Source organism: Sinohyriopsis cumingii, chromosome 19, assembly GCF_028554795.1.
Source record: "Sinohyriopsis cumingii isolate HCF-2022 chromosome 19, ASM2855479v2, whole genome shotgun sequence".
Lineage (NCBI taxonomy): Eukaryota > Metazoa > Mollusca > Bivalvia > Unionida > Unionidae > Sinohyriopsis > Sinohyriopsis cumingii.
Genome location: NC_142979.1, coordinates 39,314,160 through 39,322,970, shown reverse-complemented (window position 1 = coordinate 39,322,970; position 8,811 = coordinate 39,314,160).

Here is an 8,811-nt window from a genome sequence, read left to right as displayed (position 1 = left end):
CACTCCAAATACAAGACCTCTCCTATAGAACCCGAGATAGCGAGACTCGGGAAAGTGTAGCTGAGAAAGTATGCCTCTACAACTTGGTGTGAACGGTGGGATAGTTCGAGGAACAGAAGACAAAATCAAGATGGCTTACGAAGGGTCACAATTAGGCGACTGGATGCTTACGAAGGTAAAGACAGTAATTCCTTTCGAATATGAGTTTCGGCGCTTAACGAAGGAATGCGAAGATTTGGAGAAAAGACTAACTGCGAGGAAGGGGACTATAGATGCAAGTGCGGAGACGAACATAAAGGCAGGGAAGTCGTCGAGAGAATCGCCTCCAGACGACAGATTCACTTTAGTGGACAGGCGATGTCGTCACCCTCTGTGTCGCCGAAGATCAAGAAGATAGTCGATACCACAGCGACAAGGGATGCTGTACAGGTAGCTTTCACAGACAGATCGAGGTCTGAGAGCAATCGAGCCGTTTCAGAAGGAAGCAGTGCGGAGACTGATCTGTCGCTGAGAACCTTGAAGAGGCCGGTCTTTACTCCAATGTCGTTCGACGGGACGACACACTTGATGGATTTTATCATTCACTTGGAGAGGTGCTCAACCCTAAATTCTTGGACTGAGGAAGACTATCAACTATATTTATGTGTCGCACTGAGAGGTCAAGCACAGCAATTGTTTTCAGTGCCTGAGAAGAAGTCGTACGCTGAATCAGTTGAGGCTATGAAACAGAGATTCGCACCCCCGAACCAGAACGAGCTATACATAGTCCAGCTAAGGAGTAGGATTCGCAAGAATGGAGAATCCTTACTAGAGTTTACGCAGGCTATACAGCGGCTTGCGAATTTAGCTTACCCAGTGGCGAGTTTTCTTTTGGTCAATACACTCGCTAAAGAACAATTCATTGATGCCGTGGACGATTCTGACATGCGCTTAAAGGTACAACAGGCGAGACCCGCTACAATTAACCATGCGGTACAGATAGCTGTCGAGTTAGAGGCGTTCGCTAGAGCTGCGTTACAACGACAGGGCGGTAAAAGGCGTATCCGTGGTGTATCGGCGCAGGAAGAAGACAAGGGTCAGCGATTAGAGAAATTTTAGAGCAAAGGATCGAGCTGACAAGAAGGTCAGCTTCTTAGGACTATGCTCATATTATCTCAGATTCATAAGGGGATTTACCGATATTGCCGCTATACAAACTGACATAAAAAGGAAGACCTTTTTTCTGGACTGAGAGTGGAAGAGTCGATTTACGACAAGCCCTGTATTAGCGTTCCCAAACCATGTAAAGCCCTTTATTCTTTACACAGACGCTAGAGCCAGTGGACTTTGAGTTGTCCTGTCGCAAGTTCACAACGGATGCGAGAGGGTTGTAGCATATGCTGGTCGATTGAAAGCCGAGAAAAGATATTGCGTAACGAGAAAGGAGGTACTGACGGTCGTATTTTTGTGAAATATTTCAAGCATTACCTTTATGAAAGACGTTTCTTGATTATGATAGACCACAGCTCCCTGACGTGGCTGCTGCATTTCAAGAATCCGGAATTGCAACTTGCAGGATGGATCAAAGTCCTGTCGTGATATCAGTTCGAGATTCAACATCGTCCAGGCAGACTGCATCGTAACGCTGACGCCCTATCCAGAGGCCCATGTAGTCAATGCGATTTTCAAGTAGAGACACAAACCTAAAAAGAAAGAAACGAATGTAAGCAACGATGATCCAGCAACAGACGAGGAATGGGGTGTTACGGCTGATATTTCGGTAGCTGTGATAGAGAAGTATTGTGGTAGCGACCAATTCACTGAGACTCAGAAAGACGACCAGTATGTCGCAGTTGTAATGTGTTGGGTTGAAAGCAAGCACCGACCACCGTGGAAAGAAGTTGCCAGAGATGGCGTAATGGTGAAAATCCTCTGGAGTTAGTGGGACTAGCTAGAGACAAAGAACGCCATACACTGTCGCAGATGGGGGTCCCACGATGGTGGGGAAATTAACAGTCAATCTACTGTTCTACGAGAAAAGAGAAATGATGTTCTACGTATGGTGCACGTTTCGCGAAGCGGAGGACACCTTGCCGTCAGAAAGACTGTAGAGAAGATCAGAAAAGAGTATTAATGAGTCGCACTTTAGAAAGATGCGCGACTGTGGTGCCAGAGATGTTAGGCCTGTACGAAGCGAAATTCAACAGGACAGAAAAGCGAGCTCCAATGCAGCTGATTGCGTCAGAGGTTCAGATGGAACGTATAGGTGTTGACATCTAAGGGCCACCTCAAAAGACCGATAATGGCAACGTTTATATTCTCGTGATGGTCGACTACTTTTCAAAATGAAGTGTGATATTCTCAATGCCTTGTCAAGAAGCTACAGTTGTCGCAAGACTGATAGTAGGGGAAGTCGTCACACGTTTTGATGTGCAACGACAGATTCACACGGATCAAGGCCGACAGTTCGAGAGTGAGCTCTTTTGTGAAATGTGTCGACTCCTTGGAATTGAGAAAACTAGGACCAGTCCGTACCATGCGCAGGTTGACGGCATAGTGAAAAGGATGAACCGAACGCTAGAGAGCATGACATCTGCTTTCGTCGAAGAACGACAAAGAGACTGGAACGAGCACCTCCCATACCTAGCGATGGCATGATTCACGTTGACCGAGTTAGACAGCACAACAGTAATGGAATTCAACACTGCGAAACAAAGCGCACAAAGCGTGCAAATCGAGGTGCCAAGATTTGTGCCAGTCATAGCAGTAATCCCTGCTTCAGCGCTAATAGCCATTAAGGCTCTTGGTAAAAAACAAGCCTCTAACTGGAGCCTGAGAGCTGGGATCAAAGAACGACTTCTTATCTGGGATTCAAACATTGAGGGAGAGGACCTAATCGTTGGAGAGGGTGACTATTGTTTAGCGAGAAGGAAAAGTAGAAACAGGAAACGTAACCAGAGGAGGAAACCCGCCCTTAACTAAGCGGCTAGCCTCTCTGATACCCCGGATACTAGCTCAAGCGGAAAACAAGGACATCAACACCAGAAACATGAGCTCCTAATGATTAGATTTTATACAGCTACCCAAACCTAGCAGTCAGCAGCAAAGAAAACTGAAGGACGCAGAAACGCAGATGGAAAATGCCACCAAGGATGCTACTACTATTACTGAGAATCCGTCAAAAAATGGAAAAAGAGCACCCAGATGAGATAGCAGCGGAAGAAGAAAACACTGGTGAGGATAACAAAGAGGAGACTACGATTGAGCAGCGATCAGAAGAACTAGGCCTGCAGGACACTCTAAGTGAATCCAAAAAGGCCAAGAACTTTATCAGATCCCTAAAGTACATGGCCTGGAGGAAAGAGAAAAAACCTACCCCGCAGCAGTGGTTGTTCGCTCAACGTATACTATTGCCGTATTATCCAAAGTCCTATGAGGAATCCCCGCTCACTTACCTAGTGAACATGGCCCAAGCATTAGGAGAAACGTATGGGTATGAGACAATACCCACAGAGACGTATGAGGAGCAACATATAGCGGCTAAAACCTGGGATTATGACAACCGCTGAAATACCTTCAGACTGCTCAAATAACCGAAATTGCCTCTTAGGGGAGAAATCCAGAAATAGGGCTTTCATTCTGACCCCCGAAAGCCTTTTTAGGCAAAAACTCTGGCCCTGAAAAGATCCTAATTGGCAAGCTGCTGAAAAACTTATGAATCGCGACCCTAATGGAGATCACAAAAATGTCATGGCTACTATGAGCCAAACCGATTGGATTGGGTTTATTTTTGTGTGGAAAATACAAGTCCGCATAGTACATGAAAATTATATTACTGAACAATAGGCAAATTCACAACTCATGAATATTTGACTCGGATGTGACTTTCACATGTTTGGCATTAAATTAAGGACCGCCCGGCAAATTAGAAAACTTGGCATATATTTGAAATAATATGTATTGTAAAGAATACATGGTGGCAGCCTTGGAAGCAGTAGGGGAGCCTTTTGGAACCCTGCCCTCTGTTGCTTGCTTGAGGGGTATTGTACCCATAGCGGTGAATCGCAAAAATCAAATAGTACATACATGTGTACAAAACAACCAGTCGCACATACCGAATGGTGCAAGCGACTTTAATCCAAAATAGTAGTAGTAGCGATGGCATACCGCTCTGCAGTGCATGAAACCTCAGGTTTTACTCCCAATTTCATGATGATGGGAAGGGATGCAGACTTACCGTTAGATGTTGTGTTTGGTAAACCAACTGATCAACTCTACAGCAGTGCGAATGAATGAATTCAATCATTGGAAAAAAGATTAAAATTTCACACCGTTTCGCAGAGACAAAACTTGCAGTGCAACATGCTGAGAGTGAAACGCTGTTATGATAGCAGGACCAGATGGGAGACATTTCAGGCAGGAGATCTTGTCTGGTTGTTTTAGCCGAACAGAAAAAGGGGAATTTCGTAGAAATTACAGACATGGAGCCCTAAGAAGTCTTTGACAGGTTGAGTGACGCCCCTCGTAGTGCACGTGGATTGCTTGAAGAGGTATCACGGACGTAATGAAGTCGCTAAAGGAGCGAGGAAATTGGACTCTGAGGCTTGGAAGGTATTGATAAGAATCAATGGAACGATGACCACGACGATACCAGTCTTGTTGCACCTTACCCCATCGACACCATGACAGAAGTTCTCCCAGTGAACAACAGCGACAATGATAGTCCAAAACAGCTGGTGATGAACGACTAAGTGACAGAGGAAACTGCCCAAGAAATTGGAAGAAATCTATGTGAACGTTGCTGATCTGGAACAGTGAAGCAATGCGTTCAGAACATTCCTATGTGTAATTCCAAAGCCTAGGGTGCTAGATAACAATTGTTTAACGCAACATCCAATCGGATGCAGAGTTACAATTTTGTGCCAGTCGGTACCATGAATTGAAATTGCAGACACTATAAAGTGGCTCATAGATCTATTTATTTTATTTTCTTTCTCAGTTTCTGTATGACAAGGACCAAGAATTACTCCCAGTAAAATGAAGAATTGTCCGTTTTGTGAGGAAAGGCACGATGGTGATGTTGCTCTTTTAGAGCACATTAGGCGAAGACACTCAGTGAAGAAAGTTCCCACAGTACAGACCATCCAAATGTTATATATATAGAAAATCAAGAGATTGCATGATCAAGATAGGTGACCATCAGGGAGAGCGACAGGCAATACAGTAATCAATTGTTGTCAGCTTCGAGTTATGTTGCATATGAGTCGTCAGCGACTAAACCGACGACACTCGAGGAGTCGCCGATTCATACATTTGTGCTGCTAACGCCTATTTTGCCTATTAGAACACCTAAGCGGAGATTAACCATCGCTGGTGAAGCGGAGAGACGTCAAGTAACATCAGCCAGTCGAACGGTAGGCGAGCCACAGATCAAAGCAGTCGGCGACTCGGCGACAGCCCTAAGAATAAGTCGGCGTCCAGAAGAAAACCTAGTTGGCGACGCTGCGACAGCCCTGCGACCAATTTGGAGACCAGAGGTAGCCCAAATCGGCCAGAGGTAGCCCAAATCGGCGACCCTGCGACAAGTCTGCGACCCAGTCTGCAACCAAGACTGAGACACGTCTGCGACCCGTCGGCGACTCTGGGACTCAGTCGGCAACCGCGTCCAAGACTGCAACAAGCCGGCGACCAGTCGGCGACTCTACGACCCAGTTGGCGACTACGTAAATGTCTGCGACCCAGCCGGCGACTGCGACCAATCTGGTGTGCCAGTCCTCAGATACATTCAGCGGGGTGTCACTCCAAATACAAGACCTATCCTAAACAACCCGTGATAGCAAGACTCGAGGCAGTGTAGCCGAGGAAATATTCCGCTACAGTACCAAATCCATTCCCTATGGTCAGAGTTGAAATCTCAGAATCTAACAATCGCTGTATAGTGGCTTCGTAATGAGTTTACTCAATGCAGGTGGCATTGATTCAGTCAATGTCAATATAACTGGAGCCGTATTTGGTTCTCGTGTTACTGATTGCCATATTCAATTTATGAGCTGCCTGCGAGCCCATTTGTGTTAATCGATCCAGAGCGGCACTTTTAACACTATCCACGACATGCGTGGCTACATACTATGCGATAGTTTCAACTATAGCGATAGCTGCAGGTCAGAGCTTTGAGGGCTATTGGTGTGCTCGCAAAAAATCCACGAACGACATCACCGAGCCCAGTTAAGTAATAGGTTATGTACATGGGTTTTCGCTCGTTTACTACACCTCAAACACTGCTATCATTGTTGTTATATATCATGCCCATCTCTAATATACAGCTGTATCGTCAATATTTCACCACGTGCCCGTCTTCATCCACCAGGGAAAAACGAATGTGGGTCAGTCGATTATTATGGCATGGAAGATACACAGGAGATCAAGTCACCTGGTTTCACGGTGGGTGAAAACATAAAAGGTACCCCTGTACAACCAAGCCTGTCGTATCGGACCTGCTTTTGTAACTACCACTGACGGCCAAAGGTTATATTAACTTGCGTCGCAGAAATAATTTTCACAATGTGAGGCCGTACATGATATCGCAAACGCAAAATTCGTATATACTCTGAAATTTGGCCTGGCCAGCCTAACACTGGCATAAGGGATGATCGTGCAATACCCACCGCATACGTTTGAGATTCGATGGCAATGGCAAACTGAATGTGGACAACTTGACTTGGCCACATGCGCGTAGGGTATAGTAAAATAAAGGCCGTGTTTTTGTGCCGGCCTCATAGAAATATGTGTGCGGAATTAACTTGATTCTTTAACATCACATCATGGTACACCACCAAATTGTTTTTGTTAGCATCCAATCGTCAATGGCAGGGGCGTTATCAATGGCGGAAAAGAAATCGATGGAAGTATTGTTGCTGTTTCTTAAAGATCGTTTGGTACTCTACTCTTTTAGACCATCGTTGAGAACATTATAACATGGTTGATCATCAGCCGTCGGTGCAATTACGTACAGCCGATCCCAGATGTATTTTGCCAGTTTCAGCAGGGCCAATGATGAGTGCCCGAACTTAATTTTGGAAACACGGTTCCATCGCCATATTTGGATGGTTTAGAGATTGCTTGTGCAGAAAAATCGATGATATTGAGAGTGGAGCTTTTCAAATATTTTACTTTTTTAAAAGCATCTGCGAATTTTCTTTTGCGTTATGCCATTGAATAATTGACTGTTTTATAACACAATCATGTCTTCATATTGCGTGATATCGTGTCAAAACACGTACCAGAAATCCAACTCGAGTTAAGACAATTAATAGACGAGCAGTGGTTAAGGGGACTTGTGCAAAGAAATTAATGATGTCTCACTTCCAGTTTCATCGCACGAGCAGGGTCCAGTAAATGATGAATGGCGGCGGTGATATCGCGTCTCCATTAACAATGTTACCAGTGACACCGTTGAGTAAATATGCGGGCGAAAAACACCTTCCTGGCTACAATTACTATGGACCTGGTACGCGCCTGGATCTGTTACTCGATTCTCACAATCCAGCGAAGCACCTATCAATCGCATTGATGCGGAATGTTACATGACCTTGCTTTTAAAGCATCCAATGATATCCGTGGACGTCAGCGCGCCGACGTGAATTTCATCCATGACTTAAATGCATCTAGGATAACACTGAGAGAACAAATCGTACGATGGGTTGTCAAAAGAGGCATGAAACACAAGATTGCATTTGGGAAGCGGTGTACAAAAAGTCTACTCATTAAAAGTAAAAAAATTGCCAGTATCAACAATGGACATAAAAAGCCACACTTTATGCAAAAGATACTACAGTCTGCGTAGGTACTGGAGAGGTGGATCCGCTGTGGAACAGTTAGATAGTGCAGCTAAGGTCGCTCATGGGATTCGCCGAGCATGGTTAGCCTAACAAATCCTGTGGAAAATTTATTTGTGCGTACCAAGAAAGATTTCGTTTTGATGTTAAAACATCGAATGATATCCATCTAGCTGATTTGTCGTTTCTTCAACACGACTGTGTCATTGATTAAAAAGGTAAATTACTCACCAACAAATACGCGCTAGATGTGGCTAGCCGATGCAAAGAAGCGTGGTCGGTGACGTTAAAAGATTATGCCTGTGTCGCAGAGGTACTCCCATACAATTATGCACGCATCCCAGTCACCTTGTTACGTTTGTTAAAAGCGGATTCTGGCAAAGGATTTTTCGAATATTTGGTTCGGTTGTTAACCAAACAGCGTGTGAGAATACGTGTCGGGCATGTCAGCGTGCATTATGACTAAGCTATTGTGGAATGATTCGTTTGCGCAGATTTTCCTTGGTTTTCACAACACGGCATTGTTCCTGAGTTTGAAAAAGTCCTCCTCAAGGTCAGTGGTGGCCTTGGCGTGTAGGTCCGTGTTTATCTGAATGTAGGGGGCAATCCAAGTTTGCTGCCGAAATTTGAGCACGCGCTCAGACAAATGAGACGCAGCACGAGCCCGTCTTGCGAAAAAGTAAAAGTCCTGGTTCCAAAGTTCGTGATCGCTTACACGTCACTGGGCACACAGGTTCCGCTGAGGATTTATCCCAACAAATCCAAAATCTATGTGGTGCTTCATAATCTGCGTGGGTACGGTGTCCAATTGATCATGCAAACAATAGCCACGGCATCCTAGTCGCTGATAAACGTGATCGCCAAGAACATGGAATACATGACGTTTCGGCTGCGAAAATTGCAGTTCATCGATGTTTCTCTGTTTTTGTCACAATGCTCAAAGAAGCTAGAGGAGATCTTAACTATACCAATATTTATGTCATTTATCTTAAATTTA